Source organism: Marmota monax, unplaced genomic scaffold (assembly GCF_021218885.2).
Source record: "Marmota monax isolate L192 unplaced genomic scaffold, Marmota_monax_Labrador192_F-V1.1 WCK01_AAM20220418_F8-fsc00019, whole genome shotgun sequence".
Taxonomy (NCBI): domain Eukaryota; kingdom Metazoa; phylum Chordata; class Mammalia; order Rodentia; family Sciuridae; genus Marmota; species Marmota monax.
The window spans coordinates 11,127,419-11,151,445 of NW_026695242.1; the positions used below are offsets into that span (position 1 = coordinate 11,127,419).

Here is a 24,027-nt window from a genome sequence, read left to right on the forward strand (position 1 = left end):
AAATCCATATGCAACAAAATGAAACTGAATCCCTTTCTCTTGCCATGCACAAAAGTGAATTCAAAATGGATCAAGGAGCTTGATATCAAATCAGAGACACGCCGTCTGATAGAAGAAAAAGTTGGCTACGATCTACAGTCGGTGGGGTCGGGGTCCAAATTCCTCAATAGGACACCCATAGCACAAAAGTTAATAACTAGAATCAACAAATGGGACTTACTCAAACTAAAAAGTTTTTTCTCAGCAAAAGAAACAATAAGAGAGGTAAATAGGGAGCCTACATCCTGGGAACAAATCTTTACTCCTCACACTTCAGATAGAGCCCTAATATCCAGAGTATACAAAGAACTCAAAAAATTAGACAATAAGAGAACAAACAACCCAATCAACAAATGGGCCAAGGACCTGAACAGACACTTCTCAGAGGAGGACATACAATCAATCAACAAGTACATGAAAAAATGCTCACCATCTCTAGCAGTCATAGAAATGCAAATCAAAACCACCCTAAGATACCATCTCACTCCAGTAAGATTGGCAGCCATTATGAAGTCAAACAACAACAAGTGCTGGCGAGGATGTGGGGAAAAGGGTACACTTGTACATTGCTGGTGGGACTGCAAATTGGTGCAGCCAATTTGGAAAGCAGTATGGAGATTTCTTGGAAAGCTGGGAATGGAGCCACCATTTGACCCAGCTATTCCCCTTCTCGGTCTATTCCCTAAAGACCTAAAAAGAGCATGCTACAGGGACACTGCTACATCGATGTTCATAGCAGCACAATTCACAATAGCAAGACTGTGGAACCAACCTAGATGCCCTTCAATAGACGAATGGATAAAAAAAAATGTGGCATTTATACACAATGGAGTATTACTCTGCATTAAAAAATGACAAAATCATAGAGTTTGCAGGGAAATGGATGGCATTAGAGAAGATTATGCTAAGTGAAGCTAGCCAATCCCTAAAAAACAAATGCCAAATGTCTTCTTTGATATAAGGAGAGTAACTAAGAACAGAGTAGGGACGAAGAGCATGAGAAGAAGATTAACATTTAACAGGGATGAGAGGTGGGAGGGAAAGGGAGAGAGAAGGGTAATTGCTTGGAAATGGAAGGAGACCCTCAGGGTTATACAGTGGAGGAGGTAGAGAGAGAGGAGGGGAGGGGAGGGGAGAGGTGGGGAGGGGGGGTGGTGGAGGATGGGAAAGGCAGCGGAGCACAGCAGACACTAGTATGACAATATGTAAATCAATGGATGTGTAACTGATGTGATTCTGCAATCTGTGTATGGGGTGAAGGTGGGAGTTCATAACCCACTTGAATCAAAGTGTGGAATATGATATGTCAAGAAATTTGTAATGTTTTGAACAACCAACAAGAAAAAATTAAAAAAAAAAAAAGAAATATGATCCAAAGGATCAGTCCATCTTAGAGTAACTCTTTATGTGAATCAGTTCAGTATCTCACCATTGACCAACTTTTTTTTTATAAAGTGTCGGGGACAGCAACCATTTGAATCAGCAAAAGGAGGCTCTTTCTTCACTGCCTTCAGAGTGGGTGCCTTCTCACTCATTACCCTAAAAGTGGGTTGAGATCACAAAGAGGCTTATCAACTAATCTGTGGAGCATGGATGTTATCTGATGGGTTTGAAATAGACATTGAGGGAGGATCTGTTCAGGTTTTTAAAAGGTGGAATTATCATGATGGAAGGAGAATTTTAAAGGGGTAACATTAAAGGAGGAATGCCCCTAAGGAGGCTGTTGCAGTCCCCTAGGGGAGGAGTGGTGTGTGGGGTAAATTCTTGAACAATGATAATGATATTAAAGTGGGTCGATACAAAAGTCAGTTTCCCACTGGCCAGAGCAATTAGACAGACGAAAGAAATTAAAGGCATAAAAATAGGAAAAGAAGAACTTAAATTATCACTATTTGCAGATGATATGATTCTATACCTAGCAGACCCAAAAGGCTCTACAAAGAAACTATTAGAGCTAATAAATGAATTCAGCAAAGTGGCAGGATATAAAATCAACACGCATAAATCAAAGGCATTCCTGTATATCAGCGACAAATCCTCTGAAATGGAAATGAGGACAACCACTCCATTCACAATATCTTCAAAAAAAATAAAATACTTGGGAATCAACCTAACAAAAGAGGTGAAAGACTTATACAATGAAAACTACAGAACCCTAAAGAGAGAAATAGAAGAAGATCTTAGAAGATGGAAAAATATACCCTGTTCATGGATAGGCAGAACTAACATCATCAAAATGGCGATATTACCAAAAGTTCTCTATAGGTTTAATGCAATGCCAATCAAAATCCCAACGGCATTTCTTGTAGAAATAGAGAAAGCAATCATGAAATTCATATGGAAAAATAAACGACCCAGAATAGCAAAAACAATGCTAAGCAGGAAGTGTGAATCAGGCGGTATAGCGATACCAGACTTCAAACTATACTACAGAGCAATAGTAACAAAAACAGCATGGTACTGGTACCAAAACAGGCGGGTGGACCAATGGTACAGAATAGAGGACACAGAAACCAATCCACAAAACTACAACTATCTTATATTTGATAAAGGGGCTAAAAGCATGCAATGGAGGAAGGATAGCATCTTCAACAAATGGTGCTGGGAAAACTGGAAATCCATATGCAACAAAATGAAACTGAATCCCTTTCTCTCACCATGCACAAAAGTTAATTCAAAATGGATCAAGGAGCTTAATATCAAATCAGAGACACTCCGTCTGATAGAAGAAAAAGTTGGCTACGATCTACATACTGTGGGGTCAGGCTCCAAATTCCTCAATAGGACACCCATAGCACAAAAGTTAACAACTAGAATCAACAAATGGGACTTACTCAAACTAAAAAGTTTTTTCGCAGCTAAAGAAACAATAAGAGAGGTAAATAGAGAGCCTACATCCTGGGAACAAATCTTTACTCCTCACACTTCAGACAGAGCCCTAATATCCAGAGTATACAAAGAACTCCAAAAATTAGACAATAAGATAACTAACAACCCAATCAACAAATGGGCCAAGGACCTGAACAGACACTTCTCAGAGGAGGACATACAATCAATCAACAAGTACATGAAAAAATGCTCACCATCTCTAGCAGTCAGAGAAATGCAAATCAAAACCACCCTAAGATACCATCTCACTCCAGTAAGATTGGCAGCCATTATGAAGTCAAACAACAACAAGTGCTGGCGAGGATGTGGGGAAAAGGGTACACTTGTACATTGCTGGTGGGACTGCAAATTGGTGCAGCCAATTTGGAAAGCAGTATGGAGATTTCTTGGAAAGCTGGGAATGGAGCCACCATTTGACCCAGCTATTCCCCTTCTCGGTCTATTCCCTAAAGACCTAAAAAGAGCATGCTACAGGGACACTGCTACATCGATGTTCATAGCAGCTCAATTCACAATAGCAAGACTTTGGAACCAACCCAGATGCCCTTCAATAGACGAATGGATTAAAAAAATGTGGCATTTATACACAATGGAGTATTACTCTGCATTAAAAAATGACAAAATCATAGAATTTGCAGGGAAATGGATGGCACTAGAGCAGATTATGCTAAGTGAAGCTAGCCAATCCCTAAAAAGCAAATGCCAAATGTCTCCTTTGATATAAGAAGAGTAACTAAGAACAGAGTAGGGACGAAGAGCATGAGAAGAAGATTAACATTAAACAGAGATGAGAGGTGGGAGGGAAAGTTAGAGAAAAGGGAAATTGCATGGAAATGGAAGGAGACCCTCAGGGTTATACAAAAGAACATACAAGAGGAAATGAGGGGAAAGGGAAAAATAATACAACGGGGAGAAATGAAGGTCAATAGAGGGGGTAGAGAGAGAAGAGGGGTGGGGAGGGGAGGGGAGGGGGGATAGTAGAGGATAGGAAAGGTAGAAGAACATGACAGTCACTAGTATGGCAATATGTAAATCAATGGATGTGTAATTGATGTGATTCTGCAATCTGTATATGGGCTAAAAATGGGAGTTCATAACCCACTTGAAGCAAAGTGTGAAAGATGATATATCAAGAACTATGTAATGTTTTGAACAACCAACAATAAAAAAAAATTAAAAAAAAAAAAAAGTCAGTTTCCTTCCTTGCATTTAATTCTTGTTAGTCCTTTAGGACTCAGTTCTTATACTATATTCTCCAGGAAGTCTTTCCTGCTAGGCCTTCTAGACTGAACAAAATGCCTCTTCTTGTTCAGAGTGCAGAATTATATAGAGGCATAGTTCTATAAAGGTTGAATAATTTAGAGCAGCTTAATTGCTTCCTCTAGATTACATGCTTTTTGAAAGTTGGTGCTGTGTATCTTCATGTTTGTATGCCTTGTGCCAAATGTGGCTCATGTGATGGTAGTTGTGAAGTGACTAAATTACAAAACCTCTAAGATATATCAAAGTATTTTATTCAGGTAGTGTCCTATTACTGCCACCATTCATAGGATTCTAAACCAGAGGCATTTTCCCGTGTCCTGTAAGAAATTCTTTCCTCATACTCTGGGTAATGCCAGAGAAAATGAAGGGTGAAATACATGACTATTCTATTGCTGAGAGACAAGGATCATCCAGATAAGTAGGAATGCTGGAAGGTCACACAGGCAGACCAAAGTCATAACCAGGTTGAAAAGTGAAGCCAACAATTTTTTTTTAAAAAGCATTTGGGGAGAAAAAAATGTGATATTAAAATTCAGAAAGAATGAACAGAATGGGGTGATGCAAGACATTCAAACCTGAACAGAGACTCTAGTATCTAAAATCCTGAAAACCATAGGTATAAGAACCATGTGGTTTGTTGAAATGCAGATATCTAAGGCTCACATTTACTGAATGCTCTGCAGTCTCAGGAATTGTATTCTAGAATTGGAATATTAAGAAACATGTTTGGTGGTTTTTATGCACAGTCATATTTGAAAAGCAGTGCTATACCATTAGTCAAGAGGTAAATGTTTTTTAACAATTCAATGTAAGGAGGAACTAGAAGATGACATCAGAACCTCATCAACCTATCTTAATAGTTGTGTGTGTGTGTGTGTGTGCGTGCATGTGCACCCAGGGCGCACAGCATGCACATGAACATGCATGCATGTTTATTTAAAGTTAATGATTAGTATACTGTCTATAGTTCAAGTTTCATAGCACAGAGAGGAGTTCCTTTTAAGAAATTCTCTTTTTGAGTTTATATATCAAAAAATGATTAAGTATGCTTAATGAATCCTGGCTGAGTTTTATGGTCAATATTCATTTTTTCAGAATAAACAATACTAAGTAAGAACCACCCTTTAAATGTGGTTCTTTAGCAGGCCTAATTTTGAAAGGCAGATCCTGCGTTAGCTATAGATAGTGAATAGTGAATGCTTGCTAAATGTTTGAATGGCTCTGGGTCACTAGAAGTTTTCTATTCTTATAATGTTGAAAAATTCTGTATAGTAGCTTCTTTTTGATTATGTTTTCATAGGAGTGGTAAGGAAGTATGGGAACTTACCAAAGTGGTAAAATTTAATATACACTAAATTCTGAGCGTTATTTTTATTATAAAACCATTTTTAAAGGTCCTTATCTCTACTGTACTAAAGATTCATATCTCATTTTTGTATACATTTCAAAACTTCTCTGATAAACGTGGGAAAATCCTATTTGACTTTACATTTGATGTTTAATTGCAAATTGTATTTAATTTAATTGAGAACTTTTTTGTGTGTATGTGGTTAATAAGCTATAGTATCATAGTTTGGGGTCATTTAAAAGTAGATGACTGGAAAAATAGTCATTAATTGGATTTGAGATTTTTTTAACTTAAAATGTCATTTCTAGATTTTAGTCTTTTAAACTTCAATTGGTTGAGAAGTAAATTTAGCAAGCAAAATGGCAACATTTGAAATGAAATGGTTATTGTTCCAAGGCAATAGGAAGGCTAATGTATCTTGTTAGTTTCTTATTTAATGAATATGGTTCCATTGGAAAAATAAGAACATTTTTTATTTTAAAGTACTATCAGAAGCTCAGTCCATGGGCAAGTGTTGTGTAGAGATTAATATGAAATGTCATATTCCCTTCTTTCACAGGGGTGACCATCTAAAGAAGATAGTGTGCTTTTTATCAAAGGGTTTTAAATGAGTGAGCAGTCGAATTTTCACACTTCTTTTTTTCCTCCCTTATACTTGCAGACTTTTATAATTGATGTGGTCAGATGTGATTTTAAATTAATGTACACTTTTAATTTATACTTTTTTCATGATCATCCCAGTTTTAACTTGTATTATCTCTTCAGTTTTCTATGTCAGAAAGAGAAAGGGGAGGGAAAAAACCTTCTAGATGTAGTTACTTCACCAATAAAAGACCAGTTGTATTCATTTTTTCCTTTACTTTAAAAATTATTGAGACATTAATATTTTTTTCTCAAATAAAAAAAAATAGAAATAACAAAAAAGAAAAGCAAACAAAACAAAACTTTAGTCTCAGGACATCTATTTTTTGTTGTTGTTGTTTGACATCTTCTGGAGAAAGTTTTATATACAGAATATTGATTTCTACTGATCTAATACCCAACCCTTGCCAAGTTATACTGATGAAGAAATTAGAAAAGTTAAGTCTTTGGTCATTTAAAAATGTTGGCAAGGAGGAAAGCTGTTAAAGAAAAAAGAGGAAACTGTTCCAGCCAAGGCTACTGTAAAATGTTGCTGTGTAAACTGCAGCCCAGAAGTGCTTGTAGTGGAGAAAATTGCAGCTAGGCTATGAGTTTTAACCTGAGGAAAAGTCTTTTATGGTAATTCTAACAAAATCAGATCCATTCATTTTAGAATTATTATTTTACAATTGGAGTAAGTATCAATGAAATGAATAACTTTTAGAAGTAAGAATAGAATGGGGCTTTTTATAAAGGGTTTTATGTTAGGAAAATTATGTCTTTTCTGAATCATCACCTTTTCTCATTCTACATAAATATTAAGCACTTATGAGCATACTTACTATATTTTGAAAGGAAAGTACTACATAAATTTAAAAACCTGTCTCCTTCTCTACCAGTTATTTAAGGATAATCTATACAATGAGATATGTATGTAAACCTAGAAGCCTGATTGATGTATTATAGATATAAATAAACCTTAGTAAGATCATTGTATTGTAGGTTAATAGAAGCACCTTGGTTAACTTTCTCTTTTGTGCCTTTATCTCAGGGCCCTCACTATTAAGAAATCTACAAAGTATACATGTAGGATTAGAATGACATCAGAGTTGTTGCTGAGGAACAACTTAGAAGGCTTTTTTCAGTATCCATAGTGAGAGCTGACTTTTACCTGCACTGACTGTTGCAAAGTGATTGAAAAGCTCTTTGAGTAGAGAAATATTTAGGAAGTTTGCATTAGTCATGGTTCTTCAGAGAAACAGAACCAATAAGAATGTGTTTAAGGGGATAATTCCTTTAAAATAAATCTTGTTGTATTTATAAGTCTAAATATGAATGTGATCATGGAAGCTAGTGAGCTGGAGATGCAGTAAAGCTAATGGAGTTAGTCTCAGTCTGAGTCTGAGGGTATGGAGACCAGGAAAGTCTGTGGTATAGTTTTAGTCCAAAGACTGGCAAACTCAGGACCCCCAAATACTAGAGTTTCAGTTTAAATTTGAGGCAGGAAAAGGTCAGTGTTCCAGTTCAAGGTCATTAGGCAAGAAGAATACTTTCTTATTCAGGGAAGAGTCAGCCTTTTTCTTCTAGTCAGGCCATTGACTGATTGGATAAAGTCTATTCACATTAGAGAAGGCATCTGCTTTACTTAGTCTACCAATTTAAATGTTTATTCTCATCCAAAAATGCTTTCACAGACACCAAGAATAATGTTTGACCAAATATCTGGGACCCTTGTAACCAGTCAAGTAAAGTAAACCATTATAAGATTAAATTGGATTTTAGAAGATTTGAAGATTAATTAGAAATGGGGTAAGCAAGAGGAGAAGTAAAAAGAATACTCCTAAGTTTTGAGTTTGAGCAATGATTAATGGCATTTGCTAGGCTGAAGCCATAAAGAAAAGTAGCAATGTGAATGACTCAAACTAAGCTCTTTTTGATATACCTATATATCTATATATATATAGATATAGAATTATAGTTTTGACCACAGTCTCAAGTTGCTCCCCAATGAGTTGGAATAATAACTCTAAGTCATAGGTTAGAGAAAATGTTTATGTTAGAGATATAATGTGCAAAGATGTGCTTAGATTCTGAGAAGAGTTTGAAAAAGAACTGGGTTGAGCTTGGTAATGGCTGATCCAGGTTAGGATTATCAATACTCTCTACACAGTGTTATTTTTAGTTATAGTCTCAGTTATAACTTGAATGTTTGGGAATTATGTGAACGCTGATTGTTTTGTTGACATTGCAGAGGATCAGACCACATCCCTGACTGTGGGGATGGTTTTTTTCCTAGAAGAAATGGATATTACATTCTTCTGCTTTAGGATGTGGATGGAGATTGAATCCTAGGATAATGATGTTCATTTTTTTATATAAGTGAATATGATTGGTGGGGTACAAATCTGGTCTCTCTCCTCAGGTAAGCACTAGCTTTTGAACCCCTTGTGTTATTTATGTACTGAATTATTGTTTTCATTAGCATTAAACATGCAGATTTTATCATATATTTATCACTCAAAGTAAATCTAACATATATTTATAATGAGTTAAAATCTAATCACAAATATACAAAACACACCAAAATAGAGGAGGAAAATAATTATTCATTAACTCATGAGAAGTAAAGAAATAAATTAATATTTGAGTATTTGCTGATTTGAATTATCAGGCAGGAAATGTATGCTATAGTTGTACCAAATCCAGTGGAGAATTCTAGTAGAAGAGGCTTTTGCTCCCTAATAGAAGAAAAAAATATAAAGCAAAATCAGAACCCCCCCCCCCAACAATGCATGACTTCCCAATTTACTTGTCCATGATTATCTGGCTTTTTAGAATCCTGTCTCATTGATTCATCTATCAAAGGTCAAAGTGTTTAATTGTTAACCATTTTTGACAGAGATGAATTTACCCCAGTGTGTATGGATCTGGCAGAGAGGTTTGACTTGCAATTTTTCACTCAACTATCCTTTGAGAGTAAAGTTTAGTTAACATAAATTTATCTTGTGGTTAGGATATGCTGGACAAATTGCTGATATGAAGGTTTTCTTTGAAATGGAACCTGGGTAATAATTACAATTCTTATATTTTTACAAATGATTTTGTCTATTTTGGTTGCCGAGTAGCATTCTATAATCATATCAGAAATTCTTCATTAGTTTAACTTGTCATGAAAACTCTCATGAAATATGCATAATAAAATTAGTGTTTCTACTCTCTCTCTTTTATTTTTGAAATAGTCTTCACTCTGAAAGACAGTTTTCTTTTAAAGTAGTGAAAGGCAATTGCTTGATGTGATGAATTTATAGAAAAGGGGTATTGTATTCAGAGGTTAGGTCTCTGAATTAACAGAAAGGGGAAAACCAAGTATAGTTAAAATTACTCCTAAAGAAGGAGTATGGGGATCAATATACCATGTCTCAGCAAGTCATCCAGTTTCTCTAGTTCAGCATAAGAAATATACATCTTTAAATACCATACTCACCATAACAAGGCTAGTTGCTCATATGCTGGGACATAAGGGCATTGTGGATTAATAGTCCCCATTTCACACTCTATTCAGTTCATAGATATTGGCGGACAGAATCTTTGGTTATATTGCTTTCTTTTCAGCATATATAATTAAAGTTGTGTAAGCTACATGTGTTTATGATACAACTTCACTCTAGATTCTATTCTATTATATTTAGGCATTATTTCCTTAAATCTATTAGAAGTGGGATTACTGTCATAATCTGGAGAAAAGTTTTACAATAAAGCAATTAATATTTAACATTTGTAGATGTAAGTTTGAGGAATTGTAAATTTATTCCATAGCGTACTATAGGGGCATTAAAAATATTTGCAAAGAACATCAATTGATAGTGACTCATTAAAAAAGATCATAAGATATTGGGGAGCTCATTCTAAATTTTAACAAATATTTTTTAAACAATTGACAGTCACTCTTAGGTAGATGAAATCAGTATTTTAATTTTATTTGTTGTCGTTAGGAAAATGCCCTATTAGTGTCATAGGACTTTAAGATGTTGTTACAATTTCCTTACATATTACATAATACCTAGTGAAAAATATGTTAAATATGTATAAAATAAAATTAGTTATATTAATTTCTGTTTTATTTGGTGAAACACACAGACAAAAGTAACAATCAATGTTTTCTTCTGTTTCTCATAACTTAACTTGTGTCCTATGAGTCACTGCCATTCCAGTGGAGCTCTGGTCATTGATTAGAGATTCACCAGCTTAACTTGATAAATGATTTGCTCAAGTCTCCTGTATAAAAGGTCTATTCAGACTACTCAGACCTTGTAGATATTTAGCTACTAATGCCAAGATTATTGATGATAATCTTTGTTTTGTGGGTTAGCATGCATCATAATAACAGTATTTTGAAGCCTATTGTCAAATCAATTTATCTTACTTGTGGAATCATGTAAAGAAAATACCACTTTGTATTTAATATGATCCATGATTAGTTTGTTGTAAGTAAATTTTGAATGGTTTACAAATGAATTATCTTGATCTGGGAATGATGGATTTATTATAGTTTAATATACTGGTGAAAACATGTTAATACATTCTGTCATTTTGACAGTCTTTACTGTAAAACCTGGAACATTGAATAGATTGTTTTTCAGGAGACCCCAGACCTTTCTGACAAAGCCACAGTTTACTATGAACTTGTTCTGATGATAAGTTATGTAGTCATGGCAAGTGATTAGGAATTTGTTATTTTCCATTTGAGAAATATAATGTATAAATGAATTTTTAAATAATTTTTCATTATATGGACTTTTTTATTGGGAGTAGTGTTTACATAAAATATGCCACATACATTTACAGACTACAAACACACATCACAGATGTATGTGTGCCAAAGTATAATAGCTATGAGATGGGTAGCCCTTAATATTTTTCAAATTTGAAACATTGTATCAATTATGGAACTGTAACTAATTAATAATTGAAGTTTACTGTTTAAAATGTATCACCAGAAATCTGAATATTTTATAGAGCCATTTCTTATTTTTGTAGCAGTGATTTTCAACTTTCTTCACACATTAAAGTCTTCTCTCTGAAGAAAAAGTTTTCTGGGACTCACCCTTAGAGATTCTGATGCAGTATACCTAGATTAGGGCTTAATTACTTAGATTTCTAAATTTTCATGGGCTGTTGATCTGAAGTCCACATTTGAGAATCCATGTTTTAGATAGACTTTTAAAGGCTACCAGAGAAAAACAACAGGTAACATTTAGAGGGAAACCAATTTGGATCTCAGCTGATCTTTCAATCCAGGCCCTCAAAGCTTAGAGGTCTTAGAATAATATATGCCAAGCTGTGAAAGAAAATGGATGCCAGCCAAGAATACTATACCCAGCAAAATTAAGCTTCAGAATTGATGATGAAATAAAACCTTCCATGATAAAGAAAAGTTAAAAGAATTCACTAGAAAGCCTGTACTATAAACCATACCCAATAAGATATTTCATGAAGAAGAAATGAAAAATAAAAGTGAAAACCAGCAAAGGAGAAACTATAATAAAAGAACAGTGAATCAGTTGACAAACTAATTCAAATTAAAAACAAGAAATAAATCAAAATGATATGGAATAAAAATCATATCTCAATAATAGCACTGAATGTAAATGGCCTAAATTAATCAAACTAAAGACATAGACTTGAATTTTGGACTAAAAAACAAGATCCAGGTGCCAGCCTGCCCTATTGCCAGAACATTGCAGGTTCCTGAGCTGCCTGTTCCACTTTGCTTCTCCTCTCCTGGCAAGGCCCTGGGGACAAGAGCAAGAAGTGGGGACCATGTTCTGATGCAAACTAATGGCTCTCAACTACTACAATCCTTCTAGCTTCAACTGTAAAGATGAAACAGAATTTAGAAACTTTATTGTTTGGCTTGAATATCAGATGATTACTACACTACAAGATTAAAGACAGGTAATATAAGAAACATCCACAGCAGTGACTATCCTGAGTACTTTGAAAAATATCTCAGAGATGTTAACTGTTCCTTCAAGATTCAGGATTGACAAGAAGCAATTGGTTGGCTTATTGGCTTTGCTATTAGACTTGAGTATGGAGATGATGCTGAAAAATACAAGGACTTGGTACCTGATAATGCAAAAAATATTGACAATGCAACTAAAAATGCAGAGGCATGGGTCAGTTTGGAAGTAAATAATCCTGACTTCAAGCTGGTGTGATGGCTTTGGCTAACCTTCAGATTCAGTATGGTGATAATTGCCTGGTAATGCTTGAGGCAATTAGCATTTGGGTTCAAGGACGCCTAACACATGATGCAGTTGCTAAAGCAAATCAAACAAAAGAGGGCTTGCCTATTGCTTTAGACAAATATATTCTTGGCTTTGACACAGAAGATGAAGTTCTTAATGAAGCTGCCAAGATTCTGTGATTGCTGCATATAGAAGAACTCAAAGAGCTACAGAAAAAAAAATTGATGAAGCCATAGTAGCTGTTCAGGCAATTATTGTTGATCCAAAGACAGAGCATAGATTAGGGAAAGTTGGAAGATGAAGGATTTTAGCTTCTTACCTACTTAGTATAATTGGGAACCATGTACACTTCCAGCATGTGTTTGGAAATCAAATGTCACATTTTCAAGAGAAATTGACTATGTTCTAGAGATTTACCACCATTGTTTTTTTCCCTCTAAATTAAGCTTGAGAAAGTGGGGGAAAGAAAAAGACAGGACCCAACAATATGGTTTCTCCAAGAGACTCACCTCATAGGCAAAGACATCCACAGACTGAAGGTGAAAGGATGGGAAAAACAAAACATATCATATCTTATAAACAAGCTGGGGTTTCCATCCTCATATCAAATAAAGTAGACATTAAGCCAAAGTTAATCAGAAGGGACAAAAAAGGACATTTTGTACTGCTTAAGGAAATTATACATCAACAAGACATAACAATCATAAATATTTATGTCCCAAACAATGGACCATCTGCATATATCAAATAAGCCCTTCTCAATTTCAAGAAGCAAATAGACCACAACACAATAATATTGGGTGACTTTAAAACACCTCTTTTACCACTAGATAGATCCTCTAAACAAAAATTAAATAAAGAAGCTATAGAACTAAAAAATACAATTAGTAATTTAGACTTAACAGACATGTATAGAATACTTTATTCATCAACGAGTGAATATACTTTCTTTTCAGTGGTACATGGATCTTTCTCTAAAATAGACCATATCTCAGGCCATAAAGCAACTCTTAACAAATACAAAAAAAAAATAGAGATAATACCTTGCATCCTATCAGATCATAATGGAATGAAAGTAGAAATCAATGATAATATAAAAAATAAAAGCTACCCTAACACCTGGAGACTAAATGATATGCTATTGAATGATGAAGGAATACCAGAAGAATCAAGGATGAAATAATAAAAAATACTTACAGGTTAATGAGAATAGTGATACAGCATAGCAAAATCTCTGAGACACTATGAAGGCTATGTTAAGAGGAAAGTTCATTGCATTGAGCTCATTCATTAAAAGAATAGAAAGCCAACAAATTAATAACCTAAAATTATATCTCAAAGCCCCCCAAAAAGAACAAATCAACACCAAAAGCAGTTAGAAGACATGAAACAATTGAAATCAGAGCTGCAATCAATGAAACTTAAACAAAAATAATCCAAAAAGTTGACAAAACAAAAATTGACAAAACAAAAATCTGTGAAAAAAATCAATAAAATTGATAAATCCTTAGACAAGTGAACAAAGAGAAAGAGAAAACTCAAATTACTCAAAGTAATTTGTGATGGAAATGGAACTACTATTACTGAAATACAGACGATAATCCGAACCTATTTTGAAAATTTATACTCTAATAAAATAGAAAATCTTGACGATATCAACAAAGTTCTAGGGACATATGACTTAAATAGAATCGGGAAGACATAGAAAATTTAAACAGATCAATTTCAAGCAATGAAATAAAAGATACCATCAAAAGCCTACCAATTAAGGAAAGCCAAGGACCAGATGGAATCTCAGCCAAGTTCTATAAGACCTTCAAAAAAGAATTAACTCCAATATTGATCAAATTATTTCATGAAATAGAAAAAGAGGCAACCCTTACAAACTCATTCTGTGAAGCTAGTATGAGCCTGATGCCAAAACAAGACAAAGACACATCAAGGAAAGAATATTTCAGACTAATATCCCTGAAGAACATCGATGTAAAAATTCTTAATAAAATACTAGCAAATCACATACAAAAACATATTAAAAAGATAGTGCCTCAGAATCAAGTGGGGTTCATCTCAGGGATGCAAGTTCTTTTCAATACATGGAAATCTATAAATGTACTTCACCACAAAAATAGACTTAAAGAGTCACATGATTATCTTAATGGAAGCAGAAGAAACATTTTACAAAATACAACATCTGTTCATATTCAAAACACTAGAAAAACTAGGAATAATAGTAATACACCTCAACATTGTAAAAGGTATATATGCTAAACCCAAGGCCAACATCATTCTGAATGGAGAAAAATTGAAAGCATTTCCTCTAAAAACTGGAACAAGACAGGGATGCCCTCTTCACCACTTTTATTCTATCCAGAGCAATGAGACATGAGAAAGAAATTAAAGGGATACAAATAGGAAAAGAAGAACTCAAACTATTCCTATTTGCTGATGACATGATTCTATATTCAGAAGACCCAAAAAACTACAATAGAAAATTTTCAGAACTCTTAAATGAATTCAGCAAAATAGCAGGATATAAGATTAACACCCATAAATCGATTGTGGTCTTACACACCAATGATGACTCAAGTGAAAGGGAAATTAGGAAAACTATCCCATTCAATGTTACATCAAATAAAATAAAATATTTTTTTATTTTATTGAAAACTACAGAACTATGAAAACTACAGGACACTAAAGAAAGAAATTCAAGAAGACCTTACAAGATGGAAATATCTCCCATGTTCTTTGATAGAATTAATATTGTCAAAAGGGCCACACTATCAAAAGTGTTATACAGATTTAATGCAGTTTCTATTAAGGTTACAATGATATTCTTCATAGAAATAGAAAAAGCAGTCATAAAATTCATTCAGAAAAAATAGTGTCCCAGAATAGCCAAAGCAATCCTCATCAACAAAAGTCAAATAGGAGGCATCACAATACTAGACCTTAAATTATACTGCAAAGCTATAGTAACAAGAGCATGTTATTGGCACCAAAACAGACATGAAGACCACTGGTACAGAATAGAAGACACAAAGATAAACCCACATAAATATAGTTATCTCATACTAGAGAAAGTCACCATAAACATACATTGGAGAAAAGATAGGCTCTTCAACAAATGGTACTGGGAAAACTGGAAATTCATATGCACCAAAATGAAATTAAACCTCTCTCTCACCCTGCACAAAACTCAACTCAAAGAGGATCAAGGACCTAGGCTTTAGAACAGAGACCCTGTGCCTAACAGAAGAAAAAGTAGGCCCAATTCTCCATCATGTCAGCCTAGGAACCAAAGTCCTCAACAAGACTCCTAAAGCACAAGCAGTAAAATCAAGAATCAATAAATGGGATGAAATCAAACTAAAAAGCTTCCTCACAGAAAAGGAAACAATCAAGTACCTGAAGAAAGAGCTTACAGAATGAGAGAAAATCTTTGCCACCTGCATCTCAGATGGAGCATTAATCTCCAGGATATATGAAGGTCTCAAAAAACTTAACACCAAAAACAAAAACAAAAACAAAAAACCACAAATAGCCCAATTAATAAATGTGCAAAGGAATTGAACAGACACTTCACAGAAAATAAATAAGAATGATCAACAAATATATGAAAAAAATGTTCAACATCCATAGCAATTAGAGAAATGCAAATTAAAACTACACTGAAATTTCTTTTCACTCCAATCAAAATTGCAATTATCAAGAATACAAGTAACAATAAATGTTGGCAAAAAGACACACTCCTACATTGCTGGTGGGACTGCAAATTGGTGCAAGCACTCTGGAAAGCAGTATGGAGATTCCACAGAAAACTTGGAAAGGAATCACCATTTGATCCAGTTATCCCACTCATCAGCATTTACCCAAAAGACTTAAAATCAGCATGCTATAGTGATGTGGTCCCATCAATGTTCATAAAAGATCAATTCACCTTAGTTAAGCTATGAAACCAACATAGGTGAATGGATAGATAAATGGATAAAGAAAATGTGATACATATGCATAATGGAATATTACTCAACCATAAAGCCGAATGAAATTGTGGCATTTGCCAGCACATGGATGGAATTGGAGGCCATCATGCTAAGCGAAATAAGCCAATCCCAAAAAACTAAAGGCTGAATGATCTCTTTGATATGTGGATACTGACTCACAATAGGCTGCAGGGAAGGAGGATTAGAGGTTATATAGATTGGACGGGGTAGGGAGGAAGTGAGAGTAGATGGCAATGGGAGAGACAATAGAATGAATCAGACGTAATTTTCCTGTGTTCATATATGAAAACACGACCAGTGTAACTCGATATCATGTACAACCACAAGAATGGGAAGTTATGCTCCATGTATGTAGGATATGTCAAAATATATTTTACTGTCATGTGTAAATAAAAAGAATAAATTAAAAAATCCATTCTTTATAGAAATGGAGGCAATATGTGCTTTCTCAGGTTTTTAAAGATCTGGTTCCAAACAATGGACACACACACACACATACACATTTGTATGTATAAGTATATAATATATTAAAATATTATACTATGTATTTTACATATAATTTATGTATGTAATATATTTTATATAAAATTATTTTTATACATTTACATATATTTTATATGATTAATATATGTAACACATAATTAATATATCATATAGAATAAATAATTTTTTATATACAATGCCTAAAATTTTAGTACATTTTATATATAATTAATGTATTATATATTATATAAATATTTCTATTACATATTTATATTACATATTATGCATATTTTACACTTAATATACATATTTATATGTAATGTATGTATATTTATATATATGTTTTTGTGTGTTTGTGTGTAAGTAATTAACAGCAGATATTAGGTTTTATTTTCTCTCCTTGCCCTCTGAATTGTGTTTATTTCCCTTAAGAGAAGAATTTATAACATTGGAAACTATATACTCTAAAACTAGGGGAGAAAAGAAGACACCTTTTTTAATGAGTTAAATTATCTGATTAATCTTTATAAATCACACAATATTTCTTTTCCCTAACTGTTGAGTACCATTATGAAGTATATGTGATATGTTTCTCACTAAGTGAACTATACTGTGCAATTTTTTTTCTGTTATAGTTCAGCATTTTGCCATACTCAAAGGTTGTTATTTTGAGGTGGATTTTCATTGTGTGAAGTTTAGTTGTGGACAAGGGTAAAATAAAAGGTGTTCAAATGTCTGGTAGCATTTTTTATTATTTATGATTTCAGATACGTTCTTTATTAGCTGAAAAATAACATTAAATGATGCTATTTTAAAACTGGAACTGTTATTGTAATTACATGTTGAATTTACTGCTATTTTTGAAGCTATCCACATAGATAGAGACTACTGAATTAACTGGGGAGTCACTGGAATAATTTTTCCTATAACTAACACCTAACAAAGTGTACACTTAATAAATATTTGTTAAACAAATTAAATTTGGAGACTGGGCCCTTGAGATGATAGCTTACCAATTTTGTTATGAGATGCCAGGTAAGGAGGCAGAGCTTTTTTCATTAGTTATAATTTCAGCCTCTATGCTTAGTTCATCAGAATGCATAATGCTCATCCACCGATTTACAGGAGTGCTTCTTCATTACATATGGGTTGCACATCCTCTGGCACTCTGAGAGCTGAGCCTTTCCAAATTGTATTTAATGGTCTGGATTTGGGGTTGAAATTAAACTGGAATACACTAATGCCTACCACTGCTAATACTGCATCATCCCTATTTTTTTCCTCTTGTTTAGAATAACAACAAACAATATCAATGTATCTTGGTGGAAGTGCTTACTTTTTATTAATGTGGCTTTTAAAAAAGAGCTATATAATTCTGACAAATTAGGTTGGAATATTGCTGGTAATATATCCCTTGTATGGCCCCATCAGACTGATGCTCCTGTACTCATAATGCCTTTTCTTTGTATTGAAAAATCTTTCCCTGTCAGCCAAGGAAGTGTTAAAATCCGAAGTATAAAGAGATCTATCTTTTCTGTCCTTTACTCTGGGCCTCAAAGACATCCTTTGAAAATAACACTTTTTATTGTGAAAACATAGAATCTGAGCAGTCAAAATATGTAATAATGCTTCTTTATTTTGATATGTAGCATTTATTAGTTATGAGTATGATATATTCATCCAAACCAAAGACCAAATTGCATTTAAAAAAGCAAAACAGGGCTGGGGATGTGGTTCAAGTGGTAGCACACTCGCCTGGCATGCGTGCGGCCTAGGTTCGATCCTCAGCACCACATACAAAGATGTTGTGTCTGCTGATAACTAAAAAAAAAAAAAAATTTTTTTAAATTAAAATTCTCTCTCTCTCTTTCTCTTAAAAAATAAAAATAAAAAAGCAAAACAATGTACTCTCCAAAATAACAAACACCCCCCCATGTGCATCATAATCAATTTTATAAATTAGCAGCTAACAAAATTTTATTCTTTTGACTATACTCAGCATGCATTTGTTGTGCTTTATTTCCTTTTAACTAAAATGATTTCTTCTTCATTTTTATTTCATAATTTATTTTTAATTTTATCCCACTGAAAATTTGTTACATTGCCTCAAATCTGTTCGTGTACAGGAAGAATAAAAATAAAGTTAAAAAATTTAAAAGACGTTCTTTATTCATACAGTATGTGCTTTCTAAAAAGCTTATATACTGTCCATGGTAGGTAGCATACTGCATTTAGTTTTCCATATATAAACTCTGTGTTAGAACTCTTTCCTAAGGTTCTATCTAGTGCCCTTATGTAATCTCTTAATTAACAGTATAAAACTTACCCCATCTCACTTAAACCTCCCTTCTTCATGTTCTAGATAGGAAATTATCAATATCTGATCTTGGGCTATTTTTATTTTCCCAAAACCATGTTGGCCCACATGGTACTATACACAAAAAAATTTGAATTAGTTGCTAAATAATTGAAAATTAGAAATTGTCTATAAAATTTCTGATTTTGACTTTCTTTAAAAACCTAGAAGATGCAGACCTATGTATTTATTTGGCAAGAGTAATCTGTAGCCCAGTGGTACATATTTCTTTGAGTTGGGACAAGAAGTCTCTTGTTCACTTCAGCCTATACTACTTTCTATTAGTTTGTAGCCATTGGGGTTAATGGTCAATTGACATTAGTACTTGTGTTGTTGTGACTGTTATAGATCTTTCTGCTTCACTAAAACTTATACTCTGGTCAGCATTTCTGGGCACCATTAGCAATTGTAAACTACTGTATAATGCATTTTCTGTTTCAAATATGATACTTGAAATTAATATTGTTTGTTTTTATTATTGTTTAGTTTTGGAATGTCTCCCAAAGCTTATGTGTTGAAGGCTTGTCCTCCAATGTACTAATGTCCAGAGGTTAAGCTTTTGGGAAGTGATTGGATCATGAAAACTTTAACCTCATTGGTGAATTATTCCATTTGATAGATTAATAATTAGAATGAACTACTGGGAAAATGTGGAAACTGTAGGTTTGTGGAGCATAATTGAAGGAAGCAAATTACTGGAGGTATGCACTTGAGGATTACATCCTGTCCCTGGCCCCTTCTCTGCTTCCCAGCTATCATGAGCTGAGTACCTTTACTTTGTCATTCCCTTGCCTCCATTATGTTCTGCCTCACCTCAGGCCCAAAGCAATGGAAGTGTCTGACTACAGACTGAAGCCTCTGAAACAGGGAGAGCCAAAATATATGTTTCTCCCTTAGAATTGTTTTTCTCAGATATTTGTTATGAAAGAAAGAAAGAAAGAAAGAAAGGAAAGAAAGAAAGAAAGAAAGAAAGAAAGAAAGAAAGAAAGAAAGAAAGAAAGGAAGAAAGAAAGAGCTGCATGATTTTGAAGGCAATATCTCAGGGGAATCAATCTAATATTATGAATTTCAGGTTCCATAATCTGTAGAGAAGATATTTGGGGGTTAAGAATCTCTTTGGATGCATTGTCTTATTATGCACTTGGTAATCTGCCATCACTCTTTATGGTTTGACTCACTTGAATGCCCTGTCAGGTTGTCTTTATTCACTATTCACTCTAGTGTCTATCAAGGAGTGTGTACCCAGAGCTTCTGTCTTTCCACATATTTATTCCTTACAAGGTCAGTAACTACAATAATACAGTATTGTGCCGCAGTCTGGCTGGGCACAATTCAGGAGCCACTTGTCAAAAGAAACAAACTTTATTTTTAGAACCACACATGCCAAACAAAACAGCTCCTCAGGAAAAACCTTCAGAGCCCAACTGCCACCACTGGCTTCCCACAAGCCTCTCAACCTCCCCCACTCCTCCTGCTCTTGAGGCTGATTGGCTGGGTCATGTGGGAAGAGCCAAAAAAAGTCCCCCAATGAGCAGCTCCGTGGTCTGAAAGGGCGGGGAAACAGCCCAATGAGCATCATCGCAGAGGAGCCAATCAGTTGGCAGCTAGAAGTTTGCTGGGGCCCCTGTGAGCCAATCATCAACTGGCAGCTGGAAGTTTGCTGGCAGCTGGAAGTTTGCTAGGGCCCCTTCGGCTGTGGCTCTCAACATCTCCCCCTCTCTGTTGAAACAACAAGCATGTGGCTTAGGGACCGTGCCTGCCTTAGGTTGTCCAATAGTTCATATGGTCCTTACCCGTTATCGGATGAGCTGACCTCAAGGCGTCAGCCTCCTGTCTTAGGTTGGTACCATTGCAATTGGATCTTACCCGTCACTGACTACCGGTCCAGTATACAGCCACACCTGTGGATAGGTCTTTGTACCAGCGGGGGGATGAGGTTCGTTGCCTCACCTCTGTTGGCCCCCCCAATTTTAGCTGAACGACCATGACAAGCAGAAGGGAGGAAGATACACCAAGCCAATTGACGGGTCCTTTTGGAAAAATTGTACCACTGATGACACCATCAGCAAAAATACCCTAACACTACCACAAGTTGCTGTACCAACAGATAGTTCACAATGCATACAAGTGAGTTCACAATGCATACAAGTGATACATAGTCCAGGCAAGTTCTACAAGCAGTTCAGTGATGGCTATTGCAGAAGCTATAGATTGGTTTTATCTTTGTCTTCACTGGCACTGGGATGAAGATAGGAATTCTGGCAATAATGGCTAAAGAAAAAATTATGTAACATTCCAGAAGGCACTAAAAGAAAACAATTTTCTTAACAATTTACATTGTCTTCACTGGCACTGGGATGAAGACAGGAAGTCTGGCAATAATGGATAAAGAAAAAAATATATAACATTCCAGAAGGCACTAAAAGAAAACAATTTTCTTAACAATGTACCTTATCTTGAACAGAATTATTAAATATAATGAAAAGGAAAGGTGAAAATAAACAAACAGATCTGTTAACCTCCTTTTTTGTTCACATATTAAAACAATCCTCAACAGCTGTTTACCCAATTTAAATTAAACGATTTAAATCACGTGAATTAAAAAAAAAATATTTGGATCCATTTTTCATGACCGCTCATCATATATGATATATGGACATACGTACATATAAACATACAATATAAAACACAAGTGTGCACACAACACATAATAGTAAAGGCCTTATAACTTTTTACAGGTGAAATCTCCATTGCAATGTTTAAAAACTCTATAGTCAAAAAATAGAACTGATCAGCAAAACATTAACCTAGGTCTGTATGAGCTCAAAAAACAAAATGGAAATTCATGATGTGGGAAAGGGTAATAATAAAATAGATATTGAAAAAAGCATCCTGGTTCTGTCGCAGATGTAAGAATAGCCAAACTGGAGTTGTGGATATCAGTTGTTATGGATTTGAGCCAAATCATCTTCTTTTTAGTCTGTAGAAATCGCTTTAGTTAATCTTTCTGGAATCCAAATCGGCTGCTGTTATCCCTGTGGAAACACATAAACAGACCCTCAACTCCAGACAATCACTGGGTCAGGACCTTAGTTAATCTCTCTGGAATCCAAATCGGCTGTTGTTCTCCCTGTGGAAACACACAAACAGACCCCCGACTCCAGACAATTACTGGGTCAGGACCTTTCCATTGTCCTGTTAGAATATCCTTCCAAAGTACCTTGGGCTTATGTACATTATTTGGACACATATGCCTTTCTGCAGCACTAAGCCCTGATGAATCCAACTTTAAAAAGTTTAGAGTAAAAAGGGTTATTTTAAGTTTATCTTTGGGGAATATATACCCCTTCCCAATTCCTTCTTTTTGCTTTAATAAGTACATTTTAATAGTTTGATGAGCTCTTTCAACTATGCCTTGTCCCTGTGGATTGTATGGGATTCCTGCTATATGAGTAATGCCAAATGTTGAGCAAAATTGTTTAAAAGAGGTAGAAGTATAACCAGGGGCATTGTCTGTTTTTAACTGTTTTGGAACGCCTACAGTGGCAAAATTTTGTAAGCAATGAGCTATAACATCTTTAGTTTTTTCTCCGGCATGAAGGGAGCCCATCAAAAATCCAGAAGAACTATCAACTGTAACATGCAAATAAGATTTTAATTTTCCGAATTCTGGCAAGTGTGTGATTTCCATCTGCCAAATATGGATAGGTATCAATCCTATAGGATTGACTCCAAGATTAACTTGTGGTAAAAAGGTCACACAATTTTGACATTGTTTTATTATTTGTCTAGCTTGTTCCTTAGTTATTTTAAAATACTTTTGTAAAGTATTAGCATTGACATGGAACTTTTTATGAAAATTTGTAGCTTCTTCTAGTGTAGAGAAAATATGTATGTCATGTGTAGTTTTATCTGCTAAATCATTGCCCAAACTAAGGGCTCCAGGCAATCCTGTATGTGCCCTGATATGTCCTATAAAGAATGGATCTTTTCTGTCCCAGATTAGACTTTGTATAGTGGAAAGCAAAGAGAAAACAGTAGAGGAAGGGGAAATCCTACCAGCATCTTCAAGGGACACTATAGCATTAACTATATACTGACTATCAGAAAATAAATTAAATACAGAATCTTTAAACATCACAAAAGCTTGTAATACTGCATTAAGCTCTACCTTTTGAGCTGATTGTTTAGGTACTAAAAAAGTAAAAGTTTGATAAGGTGTAACTATTGCTGCTGTACCATTATTTGACCCATCAGTGAATATATTTGGAGCATTCATGATAGGTGTTTTTCTTGCCATTTTTGGAAAAATTACAGGATGTAATGACCAAAAAGACAATAAAGGATTAGATGGTAAGTGGTTATCAAATGAAACATTAGATGTGCACATGATTATTGCCCAAGTATTTAACTCATTAGCTAACTCATCAATTTGATTCATAGTATATGGAGTAATAATTTTATTGGGAGAAATTCCAAACACTCCCTTTGCTGCTTTTATTCCTTTGAGTATTAATTGTCCTACAGCCTCAGGATTCCTGGTAAGAATAGTGTTAGGAGAATAAGATAAATGTATCCATAATAATGGACCTTTTGCCAAAATACTCCTGTAGGAATATTTTTTTGTTGGTAGTACAATAAATAATAAAGGCAAACATATCAATTCTATCCAAATGCATATTTTCCATATATGTTTCAATGATTTTTAATGCCTTTCTTGCTTCAGGCATTAACATTCGGGGTGAATTTGGATCTGATGGACCTTTTAGGATATCA

The 24,027-nt window shown here is 34.6% G+C and overlaps 1 protein-coding gene and 1 pseudogene across 4 annotated transcripts in view; both read left to right on the forward strand.

The window, feature by feature from the left end:
* Positions 1-24,027, forward strand: part of Ctnna3 (catenin alpha 3) — a 1,743,363-nt gene that overhangs the window by 542,752 nt on the left and 1,176,584 nt on the right. The window lies entirely within an intron of this gene.
* LOC131424032 (RNA transcription, translation and transport factor protein-like) lies at positions 3,927-16,075 on the forward strand (annotated as a pseudogene).